The sequence below is a fragment of the Chelonoidis abingdonii genome, chromosome 8, assembly GCF_003597395.2.
Source record: "Chelonoidis abingdonii isolate Lonesome George chromosome 8, CheloAbing_2.0, whole genome shotgun sequence".
NCBI lineage: Eukaryota > Metazoa > Chordata > Testudines > Testudinidae > Chelonoidis > Chelonoidis abingdonii.
The window spans coordinates 57,939,711-57,959,371 of NC_133776.1; the positions used below are offsets into that span (position 1 = coordinate 57,939,711).

General features: G+C 47.7%; 1 protein-coding gene across 12 annotated transcripts in view; it reads left to right on the forward strand.

Moving 5' to 3' along the window:
• The first annotated feature begins 6 nt into the window (after positions 1 to 6).
• KIF1A (kinesin family member 1A) overlaps positions 7 to 19,661 on the forward strand; it is a 522,969-nt gene continuing 503,314 nt past the window's right edge. For all 12 annotated transcript variants that reach the window (XM_075068655.1, XM_075068656.1, XM_075068664.1 and 9 more), the window contains exon 1: positions 7 to 82. The gene's annotated coding sequence lies outside the window, so the exon portion shown is untranslated. The remainder of the gene's footprint in view (positions 83 to 19,661) is intronic.

Sequence of the window (19,661 nt, forward strand, 5' to 3'; positions counted from 1 at the left end):
GGCGCAGAGCAGCTCTCGGAGCGCCGGCTGCAGTGTGCTGATGCCTGCGCCGATCGCGGGGAGCCGCTGAGCCGCGGCCGAGGTAAGAGCATCCTCCCGCCCCGGGCCAGGCAGGTGCATCGGGGAGAGGCGGGAGCCCCAGCAGCTGCCGCTGGGATTCGTCACCGCTGGGCAGCAGCCTGGGCAGACCCCCGCTCCCTCGCCTTTGCAGGGAGAACAATGGAGCAGGGTCGCAGCGCCCTGCGCTGGAGCTCTGCACCCCCTGGGGCCACGGACCCTGCCCTGTCCCCTGGCTGGGCTGGACCCCCGGCGGGATTGGGGCAGTGGGGGGAGAGATAAGCCCCATGAGACCTTCCCGCCCCACCCAGGTGAAACAAACACGGTGCAAGCCCTCCGTGGGTGCGGGGAGCAGGGATGGATCAGCCGATGTTATGCCCGCTGCGGCTGGTTTCTTGCCACCCTTGGCGAGAACAGGAGTAGCCGGGGAGATGGTGGTGGGGTGGGGAGGGTATAATCCTAGGGGATTGGCGAGGCGGGAGTGGAAAACAGGCAAGGGAAGGTTGGAGATGCAGAGTGTCGGGTGTGGCAGGGGGAGAACGTTGCTTCTCCAGTAAAAAATAAATATTGCTGTTTGCTCATCAGGAATCCATGTATCTTCCCAGCATCTCCCCTGCTTCTCGGATGCTTCCCCCAGGTAGGGTGACCAGATGTCCTGATTTTATAGGGACAGTCCCGATGGTTGGGTCTTTTTCTTATATATCTATTACCCCCCACCCCAGTCCTGATTTTTCCTGTCTGGTCACCCTACCCCTAGGCTGTGTGTACCTGCCTGCCCTATCCAAAGTTCCTGTCCCTGAAGCAGGGGTTTGGGCTAATGAATTCTGCTGGGATCTGCTCCTAAATAATAGGGATGGCAGTTCCTCATGGCTCTTCTCTGCCAGCCCTTTCTCCTGATCCTCTCTCCCGTCCTGGGCAGTGCGTCAGCCCTGGGTGCTTCCTATTATTTACCACCATAGCTACATTGCTGCATGTATCACAGAGAGAAATCCAGCGAGAAGGGTTAGGAGGCAGCCATGCCTCAGTACAAACCATCACCCCACCCTGTTTGTGCCAGAGTGATGGAGAGAATGCAGAGTCATGGGGCCTGGATCCGGGGCTGCCATCCAGTGGGCAGCAGTCATGGGATCCAGGCTTCCGTAGGATCTAGCAACACCCTGTGCCTGGGTTTGATTCCACACTGGGCTCCTTGGGATAAATGGCATTTTCCAGAGAAGCAGAATGGGGCAGGGAGAGTGTAAGCAAAATGTCCGTGTCGCTGTCCAGGTCTGTCACTGGGTTTGTTGGTGACTTGTCTATTTGCCTTCCACATTCAGTTTGCCTTGGGAATGTGGTAGGGGCACTGACCAAAAGGCTTTTTGACGAATAAGCATCTTCAAGGGAAGCTGCGGATGGATGTACATGTTAGAGTCGCCCTGTATGGTGGAATGTGGAGTGTCCCAGGCAGCAGCTGCAGTGGATGCTCTCATCCGATGCACATGGGGGAAGATGTTACTTACCAGGGAGAGGTCTTCATTTATCCTTTTGCAAAAATCCCAAGGGTCTGGGCAGAGAGTTTGGCTGGGAAGCTGTGGCTGGATGTCGGCCATTTTGCAGGTTTTTGGGGCTGTGCTGCTGTCGTAGGGCTGGCAGCACGTGTGTATTTGTTGGGTGTTAGGAGAAAGAGGGAGGGTGTGTAGTGCTATTCCGCGGTTCGAGTCTGCCCTGCTACCTGAGCTGAAAAGGTCAGATGGCTCACAGTCCACGTTCTGAATGTCCTTATCCTCCTAGACAAAGGGAAGAGGGACAAACCCCAGCTGGGAGCGTGCCCTATCCTGCCAGAGTCCAGCTTCGAGAATGATCTTGCGCCTCTGGCACCCTGGGTCATTGGTGGCTGGAAACATGTGGGAGGGAATGCTTCCAGACTTGGAGGGTCAGGGTTCAGAGCATGCTGCCTGCTTTGTCACTCAAGGCCATCTTGGGAACAACATGGCTGCCTGTGGACATGGCTGAGTGCACTGAGCATGGCTAGTGCCTGGGCATGCACTGGGGAATATCTAGTGGGTCGAATTCAGGCTCCTCTCTCTTCTGCTGAGGCCAGGCACAGCTCTGCCGTTGCTGTCTGTAGCTGGGATGAAGGAGAGTCGGGAGATGCTATTCCTGCCTGTCCCACTCTGTGAATTTGGGTGTGTCTGCTCACTGGGAGCCCAACAACAACAACAACCTAGTATCTGACATTCCTACAGCACCTTCACTCCAAAGAAACCCAAATAATTCCACAGATTCGACTTTATCTACGTATTATAGGGGTAGTCGTGTTAGTCTGTATCCACAGAATCAATGAGGAGTCCAGTGGCATCTTAAAAACTAACAGTCCACCAGACTCCTAGTTTTTATTTTATCTACAGGTACCATTTAAATGCAGGCACCTGTAGCTATCAGCTTGAGCCCTGTTGGGAAACAGACTGTTCTAGCACAGTCCAGTCCTATAAGTCTAGCCTCATGGAGAGCAAATACTTGGCAGTAGTTCAGGGCTCAGATTGCAGGGGGGAGCAGCATCAGTCTTAGCAGGCTGCCCCTACAATCACAGAGCAGCTGGGTGTTTCTGCTAAAATGCACTAGACCTGAAGAAGAGCTCTGTGTAGTTCGAAAGCTTGTCCCTTCCACCAACAGAAGTTGGTTCTGTAAAAGATATCACCTACCTGCCTTGTCTGTCTCATATCCTGGGACTGATATGTCTACAACAACACTGCAAATAGGATTTAACCTGTCATTGTTAGGTTTCATTATCAACCCCAACAGAGATGGATGGACAAAATGATACACACTGGAGCTAGCGGGTCTGCTTTTCTGCAGACTTTGTAAGACAGCCCTTCAGCTCAGCCTTGTCTCCCCTGTCCCTGTTATAGCAGTGCTCCCCGGCGTCACTTCTGTGGGGGGTGGATGGGTAAATGTTTCCTGAAATGCCAGGAAAGGTCATGCTGACGCTTTTATTCTTTTGAGGGTTGGCAGTGACGTCAGTGTAATGCCATGTTAATTTGGAAAGGTTTATTTCCCAATCAGAGAGGCTGGGTACTATTTTTCAAATGCTAATAGCAGCAGTGTCAGCACAACGCACAGAGTGCTGGCTCAATTCAGTTCCCCTGGATTAGGACAGCAAATGTTTTTGGTTTTAGTGAAGAGGAGATTTAGGTAGGCAGAACGCAACCTCTAAAATGCCAAGTTTGGTTCAGATATCATGGCGCACATGCGCACACACTTTACAGTAGCACCATTCTAACACTTGTAATTAATGTCAGAAGACTTCTAATTACCCCAGCAGGTCAGGACCTCAGCCAACTACCTGGTGCCCTCTGCTGCCACTGGCTCAGATGTAGGGGTGTGTGTGTGCATGTGCGGGGGGCAGGAGGAATGTCTGCTCTTGAATCACCATTGCCACTTCCAGTGAGCCTTGAATTTTCTTTGCAGTTGCCCATCCAAGTACTGACCGTACATAGCTTGAGAAAGCTGACAAGAGCAGAGGCCCAGGTCCTGTGGCTTGGGGGACAAGTAGAAGGTAGAGAGCTGGAAACTTCAAGTACAGCTGGATATAAAGTTCTCAGTAGGCAGCTGATTGGGCACCCTCCCTTCTTATACTTAATGTTCAGCCAAAGTTGCTTGCTTGTCAGATTTCAGCCCTAATTATTTTCCTTTGTTTTTCTGGGAGTCCTTCCGCCTAGTTGCCGCCTTTGCTTCTCCCCCCCCGCCCCCGCGATCCTCACTTCACCAGGACACACAGCACCTGAAACTTTGGCAGAGCCAACTAAAGGGCCAAACATGCAGCCTTTGGCTTCACTGAGTATTGCATCCTCACACAGCCATTGTGTCCCATGAGGTTCCTGGGTGAGTAAGTACTAGCCACCATGCAGGATGGTTCTAGTGGTGGGCCCCACATACCCGTTGGTCTATGGAATTTTCAGAGTTGGGCCTACTGCATATTGAGCAAATCCCCGATGTGTCCAGTACCTGTGCCTAGAACTAGTGCTACCCTCTGTAGGCACCCACAGGGCTTGTTTTCCCATTGGCCTGCCCCATGAGCAGCCCTTCACATCCATGCGAAGGGAATAGAATGTTACCATTCTGACCTTTGCGTGGGGGTCAGTGACTGCACATGGGCTGGGCAATGGGGACTCAGACCCACAGTGACTTCCTAAACTATTGTAGATATGGTGAAGCGGGGAGCTGGTGACATCTCCCTCAAAGCCTGTCAGCCATGCATCAGCTGGGGCTGGGGCATCCAGTGACTAAATACTGGGGTCATCTTGAACCACCATCCATTTGTCCCCAGCCATAGCTGTAGAATTCCATTGGTACCAGTGTGGAATCAGATTCTGGAGAGACCTCATGTATCAATCATAACTTCTCTTGTCCAACATACACAGGAGGCCTCCTGGCAAGGCTGTTTCGAAACAAGAGGCAAAATATCATCAGGAGAGTGATATCCACCTGTACTGTCTATCTCTTGCCCCATAGACCTTGCGCTTGGTCTGCACTCTGGTGGAGCAGCTTTATGTCAGGGCTGTTTCATCCTCCATTCCAGGAGAACAAAGCCCTGCTCCTGGGCAGGGGTCTAGTCTCTCTTCTGGTGTCTGCAGTTAGTGGGCCCAGCCCAGCCCTAGGGTAGGTGGGTGTGACTCCACAACTCCAGCATCCTCCATTTTAATTCACTGAGATGGCAGCTGTCCACACTGGGTGTGAACTGGTTGCTGGGTGTAAGGAATCCTGACATGGCTTTCAGACATAACATTTCCCCGTAACCAGCAGAGGCTCCAAGGTGTTCTCTCAACTGCACGGCCAGCGCAGGCTGCGCCCCTGCTGATCCAGTTTGGATCTTCCACTGCACCAAAGAGCACTGGCACTGTCTACCCCTTTCAGCAGGGCTGTTGCCAAGTCCAGTGGCTCATGGTGAACAGTAGCCGCCTCCCGTGGCTTGGGAGCCAGTGACCCCACCATGCCCAGTGTGCGTTCCTTACACTGTCTGCCTACACAGTGACTAACTACCTGCTGGTGCGCTTGGTTTTGAAAGCCCTGAATACATTTGAATTCTCCACAGTGCTATCGTTGAGCAGATAGGTGACTGCACTCGCATACACACACAACCTTCATTGAGGAGGTGCCTCTGGACCTGGCTCCCACCCCCTTGACACCCATCTTAGCTACCCTTTTGCTGCTTAGGTGGCAATGTTTTGTTTTTCTTTATGGTCACTGTTGCTGTTGTTCATGTTTCAGCAGCATCTGCCCTGAATGAGACTAGAACAATTGCTGCCCCAGAGAACTGATAGTTTAACTAGACAAGGGAGGCAGTGGGCAGGAAAGACATGTGTAAGTGAAGTGACTTGCCCAATTCACCCAGCAGGCTATTGACCTAGCCAGGATTGGCATGTGTGCCTCCTGTCTGCCAGTCCAGTGCCCTACCCACTAGACCATGCTGCTTCTTTAGTTGCTCGCTGTATTGTGGCAGTTCCCAGAGGCTGTAGTCAGGTTCAGGGCCAGACTGTGCTAGGAGTTGTACCGACATGCAGTCCCTACCATGCAGACATGACAAGCTGGTGACTCCCTATTTATTACCCAAACCTCCCCAATCCTTCAGTCTCCCCCATCAATTTGTTTAATTATTTTGAATATTAAGATGGTGTTTTGAATTAACATCTATTCATTATATTTGCACGTTTGTTTTAAAATTAAATATTTTTTTGTTGTATGGAGTAAAACAAAAAAAGCAAACATGATAGAATAAATAATACAAAAAGGGGACTGTATGATAGACTGTGATGGGTTGGATCACAGAAACCCCTGGGGCTGCCAACCGATGTGCTAAGACTACTTCTGCCCTGGCTTTCCCTGCCAACTTGGAACTCCAGCATCCTGTCTTGTTGAGCCAGATGCTGCCAGCTTGGGTCTCCAGCACCCTATCTTGTTGAGCCAGACACGCTAGTCTGCTCCAACGCAGATCCAGGGTCTGAACCAAGTGCCCCAAAGCTGCAGACTTAACTGAAAGCAACTTAAGTAGTGTTCCTGTCTTTAACACTCAGATGCCCAGCTCCCAATGGAGTCCAAACCCCAGATAAATCCATTTTACCCTGTATAAAAGTTATATTGGGTAAACTCATAAATTGTTCACCCTCTATAACACTGATAGAGAGAGATGCACAGCTGTTTGCCCCCTCAGGTATTAATATATACTCCGTGTTAATTAATAAGTAAAAAATGCTTTTATTAAATACAGGAAGTAGGATTTAAGTGGTTCCAAGTATTAACAGACAGAACAAAGTTAATTACAAAGTGAAATGAAATAAAACACACAAGTCTGAGTCTAATACAGTAAGAAAACTGAATACAGACACAATCTTGCCCTCCATTGTGTGCCAGTAAGCTTCCTCTTACAGACTAGTCTCCTTCTAGTTTGGGTCCAGCAATTACTCACACCCCCTATAGTTACTGTCCATTGTTCCAGTTTCTTTCAAGTATCCTTGGGGGTGGAAAGGCTATCTCTTGAGCCAGCTGAAGACAAAATGGAGGGGTCTCCCAGGGGTTTAAGCAGATTTTCTCTTGTGGGTGGAGACCCCCTCCTCTCTCCTATGCAAAGTCCAATTCCAAGGTGGAGTTTTGGAGTCACATGGGCAAGTCACATGTCCATGCATGACCCAATTTTACAGGCAGCAGCTATTGTTCACATGTTATCCTGAACGTCCTCAGGTAGACTTCTTAGGTGGATTGGAGCTTTCCAAGATTCATTGTCCTTTAAGTGTTTCTTGACTGGGCGCTTAATTTGCACATTCCTTTCTCAAGAAGCTGACCAAATGCTGTACTGAGGCTACTTAGAAATCAAGCAAGTACACAGTCAATATTCATAACTTCAAATACAATGACACATGCATACAAATAGGATGAATAAATTCAGTAGGTCATAATCTTTATAGAGATATGTTACATGGCATATGTAGCATAAAACATATTCCAGTTGTGTCATATATATAAATTCTTAAGCATATTTCCATGAAGCCTTATGGGGTGCACTGTCACAAGAGACAAATTCATTGCCTCATGCAAGGCTGGCTGGTGCTTGCTCTGGGCTTTGTGTTGCAGAGAAAACCAAAGTGATGAGATGATAGAGTGTAAGACCCAGGAAGCGAAGGAGAGCTGATCCTTGGCAAATAGCAGGTCCCAGAGAATAGATGCCATCTGGAGCCAGGACATTGTCATCACAGAACAATGACATCAACCAACAGTTGTCTCTGGTGCTGCTTAATAAAGCCCAACAATGGAGCGCCCTGTACTCCTCACTCAGTCATTTGTCATGGGAACAAACCCAGAACTAAAGACAGTGGGCCAAATGCTTGACTGGTGTAAACCAGCATTGCTCCACTGGAGGTGATGGGCCTGATTCCCAGTTGGGATAAAAGAGTGTCGCTCCTCTGACTTCAGCAGAGCACAGCTGGTTTACACTAGCTGAGGAGCTGATTCCAAATGCCATCCCAGTTGTGATGCTCCCCCTTAACGCTGCTCTTTTGAGCGATGCCATGTCACGTGACCTCTGGACTAGTTTTCTGTGTCAGGATGTGGACAGGGATTTCCAGTGCTTCTGCATCAGTCGTTTGTTGCATAGGAAGCAGGGCTCTTGTGAATCAGTCAGGGTGAAATTCCCCCTGTGCCCAGGGCTAGTGGGAGGCCTTGGAACCAGTTATGGATCTCTCCAAATAGGGCTCAGCCCCAGAGGTGCATGCCCCCTGTGTGAGAGCTTTGGATTGGGGAAGCCCCAGTAAGAACAGTTCTGGCTGGAACACAAAGAGAAAGCCCTGTTAGTGAGCTCCAGAGCGCACCTCTCTCAAAGCTACTGATTTCTGGACAGCTCCAGAGAATATGCAGGAGGTAGACAAGGGCTAGATCCCCATCCTGCACTTCCCTGTCACTCTAATGCCTCCCCTAGATATACCGGTTCAGTTGGAGGCCAGTGCATGCAAAAACAAATTTCTGGGTCAAGCAATGTATTCAGAAATCTGAATATCTGATGGTGGTTTCAATGTAACACGAAGCTGAGTTGGGTTGGAGGCAGCTGTGGAAATAAAAGAGCAGGAGCAGTTGTGTCCTGCTGCTGCTGGATTGCAAGGCTGATTCCAGCTCAGCCAACTGAACAGACTGTTCAGTTCCAGAAACACCACCCCTGGAATACTGGGGAAGGGATCCCTGAATGAGGCAGCTGACGTTCTGGGTGTAGGGCTTGATCCTGTACAGTGCTGAGAGCTCTAGCCTGATCCAGTGAAACACTGAATCACGTGCTTAACTTTAAGCACATGAATAGTCCCTTGACTTCAGTGCGAGTGCTCATGTGCTTATCTTTAAGCATGTTTCCCTGGCTCAGGCAGGGTGCGTTGTATTGCAGTCTAGAGCCCCCAGTGAGGGTCAGTTTAGAAAGGATCAGGTGCATCAGAGTTAAAGTTGTTGGTTGCTTAAAGGCAGTGGCCATTGGTTTTGTGGGCTCCTGGCGGTGACAGCCTAGTGATCTCTGGTTCAAGGCTGCAGAAATTGGGCCTGTCCCTTTAATGGTCCAACCTCTCCCCGTTACTCCTGATCTCCGTTCCCCTTGCGCTGTCTGCCTCCCATCTGAAAGCGGAGAGCCCAGCGTCTGGATGGTGATAAGAGCCACTACTGTCTTCAGCACTGCACTCAGATTACTGAATTATTGATTTGGAAAACAGCACTCATTATGGGCTCATCCGCGTAGAGGCTGGGCAGGAAAGGCAGCTGGCTGGATTTTACCAACTCTCCTAAGATGAGACTCAGGCACAAAAGAGAGGAGATGAGAGATTTTCACCACTGAGTTTTTGTTTTCCCGGAGCGTGCTCTTGCCTTTTGAACAGTGTTTGCTGTGAGCGCTGTCGAGTGTAGGTCTGTTACGTCATGCAGCATTTAGGGGAATTCAGACTCTGGAACCGAGCTCCATCGGTAGCAGGGGAGGAGGAGAGATGCCTGACGGAGTTAGATGATGATGTGATTTCTTGTGGAATGGCTGCCTTCCTCAGAGGATGCAACTCAGTTATAAGGAAAGGTGCGAGCACTGTCGGGGTCAGAAAAGCTCATCTCTTTGGCATGTGAGAGTGAATTTTCCAGTTAAAGGAGTAGTGGCTGCTGACTCAGCATCTCTCTGATTCCACACACCCCCTCCCCCGCCACTCTCAATGAGTCTTATTAACTGTTGACAAAGGACAGTTGTCAGGAAGCAACGCAGGCAGCAAAGACTCTTCTACATGGGAGCAGTTGTCGCCCCATCCCAAGGGGCCAGGATGTGATCTTGCTCCCTTGTTGTGTGCCCCAGTGGGCTGAGCCATGTGGGGTTTGTGAGCAGGCAGTGCCATGGATTAAGGAAAAGCTTGTTAGTTAATCCCTCCTAAATTAACTAGATCAAGTAGGGTTAATCAGCATGCTCTGATAGGCCTGTCATTTATCTCCCAGCCATAAAATGTCCCTGTGTTGCACAGACAGGTCCCTATCTCAGGTTGCGATTGTGTCAGATCTCATGAACTAAGCAGGGTGGAGCCTTTTGTGGGCCCAGTTGGATGGGAAACCCCCGAGGAAAGCTCATGTGCTTTAGGAAGGGGCCCCTGGAATTCAGGAGGTGGCACGCTTCCCTTAGAGCCAGCACTGAACATTGCCACCAAAGGGTGCTGGGTCACTGTGCCGCTGACAGTGCCACCTTTCAGCATCGACACAGGCCCTGTGTCTGTTTCATCTATCTCTGCTCTGCCATTCTGCTATGGCCCTTCTTCGCAGGGCCAACTCCAGCTTTTTTGCCACCTCAAGAGGTGAAGAGGGAAAAAAAAAAAAGAAAAAACCTGATTGAAGTGGAGCGATTGAGCTGCCACCGGAGAGGAAGCGAGGCACTGAAGGACCCGCTGCCGAATTGCCGCCGCAGACCCAGACGTGCCGCCCCGACAACGGATGAAGTGCCACCCCTTTCTATTGGCAACCCCAGGCACCTGCGTCCTTCGGTGGTGCCTGGAGCTGGCCATGCTTCTTCGCCATGTGGCTGCATCATGGCAAGCAGATGAAAAGGGCTCTCCTCTGAACTGTAGTTGATGGGGGCTAGGGGTATCCTAAAACAGCTGCTAGTAGATGGGGAATGAGGACTGTGAGTTACAATTTTTGTTTCCCTCTCTTCACTTCTAAAAGGCATCTGTCAGTGCAAAAGACAAGGATAGCCTTGTCCGAATCCTATGTACCTGTGGTAGAAGTGGTACAGTACTTGGCTAAATGTACATTACAAACGTATGACCCTCACTGTATTAATTGAGCTGCTCAATACTTTTCTACAAAACAGATTTTTTGGCAAAAAAATTTCAGTTTTCATTTAATTTTGCAGAGTTTTGTTGAAAAAACAAACCTCCATTTAAAAGAAATATATTTTGGCCAAAATGTTTGTCTAGTTTCACCTAAATTTCCTGTGAGAAAATATGCACCAGAAGAATGCAATGAAAATTTTTGTCTTGAATGAACATTCACAATTTTTTTTTCATTTCAAAATGTCTGCTCCACAGGAAAATTTTGCTTTTGTCATTTTAAGCCAAGTTGTCTAGTCTGAACAAAAGTTCAAAATCTATATTTTAAAACAAAACACTTGCTTTTCATTGAATAAGTCTGTATTTGTCATTTCAGTATTTCTGAATCAATTTTCTTCTCGGCTTTTCATTATGTGAAAATTTTTGCTATTTTGATGTTTCATGCTGATTCAGCACAAAAACTGCAAACTGTTAGACACATCATAAACAATTGCCCAATCTATGCTCATCCTGAAGGTATGACAGCCATTCACATAGTTACCCCCTCAGCTCTGGAATGGACAAGAGACCGCAAGATTCAACTGTAGTCACAGTATTGATTTCACTGTTCCTCTACCACCATGCAGAAGAAGCAGCCCAAAAATAAATGTTGAAACATTGGGATTTCCTCTGAGAGGGGAATTCCATTTTTCAACCAGCTACAGTTTTGGTTTTTTGATGAAAACCTAAAATATTTCAGTGAAAACTTTTTTTTTTTTTTTTTTTTGAAATAAAAAAATGTTTGCAGAGAAAATAAATCATTTCCTGGCCAGCTCTAATATTAGCACAGGACAAAATCCTGATACCCTTTTTCTGTTCTTCTCCAGGCCTTACTCAGTCAAATTTTTGTTTAAAACAAATGGGAATTTTGCCTAGTGTAAGGACTGGGTAAAAACCAAGTAAGGACTGCAGGACTTGATGCATCTATTTTAAATATAAATTGAATGCAGCATGTGAATTAAAATATGAGTTTTAATATACTTAAACTATAACTTTCATTCTTTCTTGCTCTATAAGATATGAGATCAACTTTGTTTTCTGTGTCACATGTAGGATATTGTACAGACCACATGCATGATTTATATTATTCAAATAAAGGGGTGATACACAGGAAATTTGTTTGTTCCAAATCAGGAAGCATAGTGGCAATATCTGACTCACCCAGCTCTGAAGCAACTTTTCACTCTGATTTCAATCAATCTTGCAGGGCCATCCAAAATAGTTCATACAATTTTAACTATGTGCTGTTTATATCTTTTTATGGGTGTGGCCCCCCCCCAACATTTGTCGGGTTCTCCTTTCTTATAGGCCTACTCATCAGCTGTGCACTGTCCATGATCATCCCCTACAAACCAGCTTATTTCCAGTGAAAGACGCTTGGCACAATTTTTTTTTTCTGCTCTCCCACTGCACCTATATGTATCGATTCCCTGAACTACTCCAAGTTTGCAACTTGTCTTTCCTCTGAAGGTTTAACAAGACACTGCATTTGTTTTATTTTAGGGGTTTCATTTGATTATTAAATTGAGTTTGGGGAATTTAAATCATTTGTGTAAAATGCTCAGGACTGGCCCTAACATCCTGCTTTAATAAATGGACGTAGGAAAGCCTTACAAATTCATCTGCCTTGTATCCCATACTATCAGTAATAGACTAAACTATTTACATCCAGCTACACCTGTTTTAATCATAGATCTGTGACTTTGCTGTCAGGAGTTCTGGTCATTCTGCATCAGACATACAGCACTAATCAATCAACATGTCCCATCGATCAGTTGCTCCGTGCGAACAGCCTGCATTTCCCCTCCATAAGTGTCTCGGAGGTGGTATTTTTTAGGCCTAAGTGGTACTAGTGTAGAAATGACTTGTGCCTTGATTGAAGAGTGCTATTGTGGCAGTAGCATTTTTTTCTTTCCTACAGTAAGAAGAATAATAGACTCCCTAGTATCCCTTTAGTTCTTGCTTAGTGCAATACATCGCTCAGTGGAAGAAAAGACCCAGCTTTTGGCAGATACGGCAAAACAAGTTGGTTTGTTTAGCAACAAGGGGAAGACAAAATATATGGCTATCAATGTCCCAAAAGCAACCATTGGAGTAAAAGGAGCAACCCTGGAAGAAGTAAGTCATTTTACCTGTCTAGACTGGGATGAGTAATTATGGTGAAACTGTGCTAGATGTTAAGCAACAGATATCAAAAGCAGCAAACAGCTTGTATGAGCTTGAAAAGATTTGGAATAGTAGCATGATTGGCACTGACTCACAAATACAATTTTTTAACATTGGCATCGCATCTGTCCTCCTTTATGGAGCAGAGTCATGGACATCTACAAAAGAAATTTATAAGATCAATTCGTTCTAAAGTGCCTGCAGAAGATCTTTCAGAGTCCATTGGAAAGAGTTTCTTACAACATCAGACATTCTTGAGCAAATCAGCCTAAAGCATCGAATATGGCAAGAAGACGACGATGGACATATTTAGGATATGTTTTAAGGATGCCCCCAACACATTTTTCATATCAAGGGACAATACGGACACCATGTGGGAAGAGAAAAAGAGGGTGACCTAGAGGAACATTATGCAGAACACCAGATACAGACTCCAAATCCATCAACATGACACCCAGAAGCCTGAATGGACTAGCTCAAGACTGAAATACGTGGCAGAAAATGAGTACCATCTGCACCTGAGGCTGGGAGGATGAAGAGGAAGTCAGAGGAAAAGGGCTATCTGTGGTGATGACTCTAGGAGCAGTGTGATAAGGAGTTACACAACAAGCGATACATGGTGGGCAGTTAGGGTAGAGATCTTCAGTACTGATAGCACTTGACAGGGTCTGGAAATCTCCAGGCACCTTCCAAAAGGAAATGCAATAAGGGTATGATGCAAAGCCCTCTGAAGCCAATGGAAAGATGCCCGCTGACTGATCAAGCCCGAAGTGAATGTGTGCTGCCAAGTGAATGAGGGAAAGCAAAGGAAAAGGAAGTGAGTCTTCAGCGTGGTAGCAATATCCAAACAGAATCTCTTTGAGCAGGTGCTAACTGTAGAGAGATGGTGGTGGAAAACTACAACCATTCCATTCATGTAGTGTCTCAGAGAACCTGCAGCTCCCATTGAAACAGTGATAGTTATTGAGCATAATAAATTAATCCAGTATCAATAAAACAATCGAACAGTGCAGAAGACGCTTTGACTTTGGCTACCTCTAGTTTATCTTCTCCCTGTTTGGTCCCAGAGGCCGTCCAGTTTGGCTCACATGTCTCTGGGCTGTTCATAAGAGACTGATCAGACACTCATTCCACGCCCTAGGCTACTTTCTCCTCTCTGTCTGAGTTAGGCTTCCCCATGCACTCAGGAACTGTATTTGCAAATATGATTATTTTTTTGTTCTGCCATGCATGACAACTGGCAGTAGTAGCAGCACACGCAGGGGCAGTAGCAAGCACACAGAATCCAGTTGCGCTGGTGGCCTCCCGCTGCATGGCTGTGGGCTGGAACCAGCAGTGTAGCATGGCAGCACCAGTATCAGACTGGATGCTGTGTGGCTGCTGGGCATTTGGGAAAAGAGGCACCAAGCCAGCATGAGAGTGAGAATTCCAAGCCTCGAGAGAGCACTAGGATTTGACCTCCAGGATCAGACACACCCATTGTGCAGGAGCCGAGGGTTCTGGCTGGAGGTTCCTAATCCAATGTGCACCAGATTGTGGGAGCATTCAGAGAGGTAAGCTTGCTGAATGAAGTGAAAAGCAAAAACAGCATGGCCAGAGTTCTCCTTACCATCGTGAGACCAACAGCAGTGATCAGAGACACTTCTGCCCTTCACAGCACTGGCAGCTACAGGAGTTCTCGGGAATCCAGAAGAGGTAATGGGAAGTGTAGGAGCAGATATAACAGCCACCAGTGGCTGGACAGAGCTGGCAAAGAATGGGAGAAAACTGAGCCATAGCCACTTTCAGCCGAGAGGATCTGTTGCCCATGCACTTTGCTGAGCCCTTCCAGTCTTATTCTATATCTGTAGCTCCTTCTGGTCTCAAATCGCGCAGCACAGGCCTTCCATTAGCAGTGCAGTTTAATAATGCTGCTTTTCCCCCTTCCGTCGGTTTGAAAACCTACTAGGCTTAGTGGCATTACAGTGTGTCTTCTGTGTGCATTGTACCTGTGGGCCATCAGCTCCAGCATCTGTGCTGATCCTTTGCAGCCGCCAAGCAACAGCAGCACTGTCCAGGAATTGTAGCTCAGACGGTGACAGGAGAGAGCCATAAATCTGGCGTGTGCTGCTGTGGTACATAGGCCTGTGCCTGTCTGCTCCTTGCTGCTGCTGCCATTCCCTCTGCACTTTTAGGAGAGCTCTGCATGCAGCTAGCTAGTGTAAGCGGGGGAATGGTCCCATTATTGTGAGGAACTTTCCTGGCTTCTGCACTACTCCGGTGAAGTGGGCTAGCGAAAGGATCTGAGTCCTCGCTCCCACTTCCTTTACCCAGAGACCTCCCTGCCCTTGAGGACTCCCCTTCCACACTCTTGTCTGACAGAGTCCTTGTAACCCCAACAAGGCTGGGCCCAGGATTCCTGGGGGGGCTCAACCCCCAACCCTGCTGTGGTCACCCAGGAGAGGGGCTAAGGTGTCCCCACTCTGGGGTACCCTCTTTGCACTGTGCACCTCCCTGACCCACTGATCACATCATACAATTTAAAGCAAATACAAGTTATTTCATTAACAATTAATTTTAAAAAAAGAATAAGGAAAAATGGGAAAGGTTAAAGGAAAACACATCACCCTGCTCTGTGGCACAGAACATTACAAACAGTCTCTCTGGAATGTAAGGGCACTTCACAGTCTGTTCCTTGTAGGTTCCAAGCTCCTTCTCAGGCCCTGTCTGTGCTGCAGAGACGCTGTGGGTCGGACACTTGCTCTGGCGGTGGCCACACACTCTCAGGCTCTGGGTGGCAGGACCCTTCTCCCCAGCGTCACCCCCGCCCTGTCAGGGTTATGATCCCCCACCAAGTCTGGCCTGGAGGGCCTCTTGGCTGAGGCGCCTCCCTGTGCTGGACCCACTGCCCAGGGTCCCCCCTCGCTCTCCCCAGCTGCTCACTGCACCCAGCTCCGGACTGCTCCAGCCCCAGCTCCAGCTCCACTCTGCCTCAGTATGGCTGCTGCTGCTGCTCTGCCTTCAGCTCCCTGGGCTGCTTCTCTTGTCTCTCTGGCTCCAGTTGCTACAGCTCTGTTCCCAAAGCAGATCTGCTCTGCGGGCTGCTTCTGTGACTCTGCTCTCAGCTCTCACCTTTCTTCCTGGGCTGCTTGTCTGGCCCCTCTGGCTCTGGTTGCTGCAGCTCTCCTCCCAGGGCAGGTCTGCTCTCTCTGGGCTGTGCTCTGGCTTTTTGGGCTGCAGCTCTGCTCCCAGCAGCTTAGCTCGGCCCCACTCCATCTGACTCAGACAATTCCAGCTCACCCGGAGGAGGGGACCCATCTGGCATCCTGTCTCCTTGATTAGCCTGCCCTCCTTGTCAATCAGGCTGATCTGGAGCATTGGCCTCTCCACATTGTTCCTGGAGACTATCAGTCTCAGGCTCCTGATTTCCCATCGACCCCTCCCTTTTTAGTGCTGGAGCTAGCAACCAAACACCCCCACTGAATGTTAGTAAGGAGGCAACAGTCCCCTTACACTAGTAACACAGAGATAATCTCTTGCTTTCTTTTTCCTCCCCCTTCTGGGCCAAAACGTAAGCGAATGAATGTCCCAGAGAAAACCGCTCCTTCAGCTGGAGAGGAGGGTTAGTATATAATGTGTCATTAATGTCAAGGGGAGAGCCAGGTGAGGTTAAACATAAACCCAAATGTTAGCAAGTAAGGAAATGCACAGCCATTGCCATCCAAAGCACCTTAATTCTGACCCCAAGCTGTCACCGGCTCTCTGCCTCTTTTCTGTATTCCTTTCCTGCTGCCTTCCACAGCTGTGTTTGTTTTGGATCAAGGTCAGGGCAGGATTAAGGTATATACACTGTGGGCCCATGAAGGCCTCGGGTCCTCTGCATGATCCCAAACACCTTTTCCTGCAGACTTGCTCCAATGCTCATGGCTTTTTACGGACTGCCTGTCAATTTGCTGATGGCCGATAATCCTGGCCCGGTGGACTCTTCAGCAGTTGCATAATTCCCAACTGATATTTGGAAATATTGGCTCCCTGAACCTGTGTACCCAGGAGAAGTTGCCCCCTCCCTAGTTTAAACAGAAGTACACATCTCTGTCCTGTCCTAGACCTCACCTTTAATGAATGATATGGGAATATTGTTACCAACGTTGAATACAAGACCATACAAGCTACAGAGCTGTTGGCTCCTGCTCTCACTACTGCAGTTTCTCTTCAAGGTGAAGGCATTTTGGCTGGAATGGAAATTTCTACTTTTACCATATATGGCTCCATTAACTGTCAGTTTTAGAAATCATTGTGTATGGCTTAACTTTGGATGTGGGCTTTTGGGTCTTTTTGGGGGAGTAGGTGAGGATGAGGGACTTGTTTTTGTTTGGTTTGGATCAAACAAAGGATTCTGAGATATGATGTCACAAAAGAATAATATAGGTGACTTAATAGTTTGGTCTCAGCTGAAGAGAGAAGGGTGGAGATGTAGCTATAAAACACCTCTCTGATCTCATGATCTGATTCAACTCCTGGTCTAGCTTAGAGCAGCCTAGGGGTTGCACTAAGTTACCCTGGCTGGAATGGTTCCCTGGGGACTGTTCCGCTGGCTGAGGATTGTTGGAACACAAGGCACTCTGGCTACGTCGCTTCCTACCTTATGTCAGGGTGGGGGTGGATGGCTGGCTTTGTACCATCAAAGGGAATCCCAGCTGCCCTGGTAGAGCAGCTTTCTGCCAGCTTTGTCCTGCAGGGATCTGGCCTATTGTTTGAGCTTCAACTTGGAATGTCACTGCTTTGGTGTCTGTGTTCCAACCCTAACGTTGTCGGCAGGGGTAGAGATGCAGTTGTTTTGTACAGTATTTATTATTCATAAACCTGTAGTGGAAAACTCTAAGTGAAATAGATGGGGAAGGATGTTCAGTGGTCACAGCATTAGCCTGGGCTTTTGAAGACCCAGGCTCCATTATCTGCTCTCACAGGCTTCGTCTCTGTCACTTAGGCTTGAAATCAATGGGAGTTAGGTGAGTAAACACCTTCAAGGAGCTGGGACTTCACCTCCCTGTGCCTTAGTTCCCCACCTGCCCAATGGGGGTCACAGCAAGGCATCCCCTCTCAGGGGTGTTCCCTTGATAGACACAATCGTCATAACTAGTGATAATCAATACTTGGGAAGGGATGTTAACCATTGTATTTCAGGCCATAAAGCAAGGTGACATGATTAGAGACCAGGATGAGACCTATGTTGGAGGCAGATTATCCCACATCTGCTATTGTGGGGATCTTACACTTCCCTCTGAAGCAGCTGGTGCTGGCCCATATTCGGAGATGGGATACTGGGCTACAGGGCTGGCTTTAGGAAGTGTGGGGCCCAATTCGAATAGTTTTAGCGGGGCTCCAGCAGCGATGACTTAATGTAAAAAAAAACAAACACACACCTGGGGCTTGTACTCACCGGGTGGTGCTCTGAGTTTTCGGTGGCACTTCGGCGATGGGGTCCTTTGCTCACTCCAGGTCTTCGGCGGCACTGAAGGACCCGCTGCTGAAGTGTCGCTGAGAACCCAGAGCGAGTGAAGGACCTACCATTGAAGACCTGAAGCACCGCCAGGTGAGTAAAAATTAAAAAGGTGCCTCTAGCCAAGGAAGGGATTCTCACTGGGCGCAGGGCCCTCTTAGACGCAGGGCCCGATTCGGGGGAATTGGTGGAGTAGGCCTGAAGCCGGACCTGCTGGGCTAGATGGACTTTGGATCTGATCTTGTCTGTGTTTCTTCATAAAGAGGAAGATAAATCTGTTAAAGATGGTGAGGTGCTCCTATGTCAGGGAAATGGAGGCCATCTACATACTAAAACAGATTCTTAACTCGCTCACCTGGGCTGGTTAAGCTTTGAACTGTGTAAATCCTTATTCAGTATCTTATTCGCTGTGGACCATCACATTGCAGGGTGTATAAAAAGCAGAGATGAACAGCGGTCACTGAGCACCACTGCAAGCTCATTTTTCAGATGTGAATAGGCCTTTTTTGTAAACAGAGGCACCAGCTAACCAGACAAAAGGTCTGTGGTATTTGATTTTTAAAATGGATTTTTGAGTTACATGAGCGGAGGGAGGGAGAAGAGCTTGTAGCTATTGTCAAGTGCCACATGGAATTGTTTAACTTTTAAAGAAATGATGAATTGCCCCTGAGTTTGGCCAGCTCTCCGCTCAGAATAGAACTGGGCTAAACGATCACATCTCCATATTTGTAGGCTCAAGCAGATGGTTTTGGTGAGAATTTACTGATATGATCCAGGAATAAATTTTGTCATTTGGCACATGAACAGTGCTTTTGGCGTGGAATAGAATTTTATTTTTTCCATCAAAGAAATCAGTAAAACGGCTGAGACTGAGACGTGTTTGAAAATGTGATTGTGCTCTCCAGGGCCCCTGTTCACAAAGGTACTTGAGCGTGTGCAGAACATTGTCGCACACTTGTGCTTAGCTGCTTTCCTAAATTGGGGCCTAGATTTGTCAGCAATGAGACTATTTTGTGTTGTTTCAATCCAAAAATAATTTGTACTTTTCCAAATAAAGCTGTATCATTATAATGCAAACACAATGTGAAAACAGGCACCGTGTCTCTAAAGGATAGCACCTTCATTAGACAGTGTTCTGTAACATGGGCATGCAGCTAGCCCATCAAAAATTTCCATTATAATTTTTGTTTTAGCAAAATGTTTTTTTTGATGTGTGTGAAAGATTTTCATTTGGGTCTCAATTTTCCTATGACACTTTCTGGATTCCCCCCCAAACTTTTTCAACAAATTTCATCTCCCTTCCCCCATAAAACAAATATTTTTAAAGAGACTAGACTATGGTTTAGAAATATGTTTGGCAGTCTCTGATGCTGTAAGTGCTCATCCACTCTGCCTAGTACTATTGATTAAACAAATGGAGCACTTTGCATTTGTCTTTATTAAACAGGATGAAGTTTAATAAAGACAAATGCAAAGTGCTCCACTTAGGAAGGAACAATCAGTTTCACACGTACAGAATGGGAAGACACTGTCTAGGAAGGAGTATGGCAGAAAGGGATCTAGGGGTTATAGTGGACCACAAGCTAAATAAGAGTCAACAGTATGATGCTGTTGCAAAAAAAGCAAAT